Here is a 1,248-nt window from a genome sequence, read left to right as displayed (position 1 = left end):
CTAGTGGGGATCAGCGGTTTTGCTCTCCTCTCAGGAGTAGCGGTTGTTGCTATCCTCCTAGGGAGGATCAGCGGTTTACTCTCCTTTGAGGAGTGTGGTTCTTGCACTCCTCAGGCAGGGCTCTCAGGTGGCACGCAAGGGGTCCTGGTCTCTGCGCTGAGTCGCAGGCAGAGGGGTGGTCGCGTTTTTGCACTCTCCTTCGGGGAGTGGTGGTTCCCGCCCTCCTCAAGCAGGGGGCTAGTTTGCTCTCTGAGTAAGGTGTCCTGTTTTGTTTCCTCTTTGAGTAGTTAAGAAACTAAAAGTATGGAAATACATTAGTTCAAAAAAAAAAAAAAAGGAAAAAGGAAAAAGAGAAAAAAAAGGGTTCTAAGGGGTCTTATACCTTTGCCTTCTTGAACTGCTTCATTTGGCTGCTATGCATTTGCACTGGAGAAACTGAACTGTCTTATTCATAGGCGGATGAGAGACTGAGTATCTCAGCTCCGAAGATAAAGGGCAGTTGCTCCTCCCTGCTAGGTAGGCACCCCAGGCAACTGGGAGCCAAGCGGGGAGTGTCTGGAGGAAGGAAAATTTCCCCCTATTAGGACTAGTAGAGGCCTACAGGGAATCCACACAATAATAACAGGCCCATCCAGTAAACACAAAGTAAGAGCTGACCACTCAAGCGTTTTGGGCCCCCTTCAAGAGTGCTAGGTTCTTGAAGGGAACTGAGACACGTAAAACGAGTAATCTCGACACTAGAGTGACATTTAGTGGAGAGATGCTCAAAAAAGCAGCACGCTCGTCCACCACATTAAACTCCTTAGACTTACACAGGCCGGTTTCTCCATTTAAAAAGTGGGAAAAAAAATGGAAAAGATATGTACAGTTCTAAAGGGCAAAAAGGACGACCTCTTTTGAACACCAGTTAACTTTATGACGTCTATGGCACTTTGACCTGCAGGTATTTAAGTAAATGGGAAAAATTACAAAAGGTGATCTTGGTTAAAATTTTATCAGGCAGAAGCTTTAATAAATCTTTGCATGCTAAATTAACAAAATCTGTTTTTCATTTAAAAAAAAATGAGGTTACTACGTTATTATAGAAATACTAAAAAAAAATGATGACAAAATTAACTCCTTTTAATTAAAAAGTTAACAAGAATATATTTGAGACAATATATAAATAAAAGAAGCTGCTTCTGAGATTATTTTTTTTTTATAAAAAGGCACCTAAAACTCCCCTTGTCAGGACAATCTCTGTTTTTT

Source organism: Tupaia chinensis, unplaced genomic scaffold, assembly GCF_000334495.1.
Source record: "Tupaia chinensis unplaced genomic scaffold, TupChi_1.0 Scaffold000195_1, whole genome shotgun sequence".
In the NCBI taxonomy this organism is placed as follows: domain Eukaryota; kingdom Metazoa; phylum Chordata; class Mammalia; order Scandentia; family Tupaiidae; genus Tupaia; species Tupaia belangeri.
Note: the sequence above shows the minus strand (reverse complement) of the source record.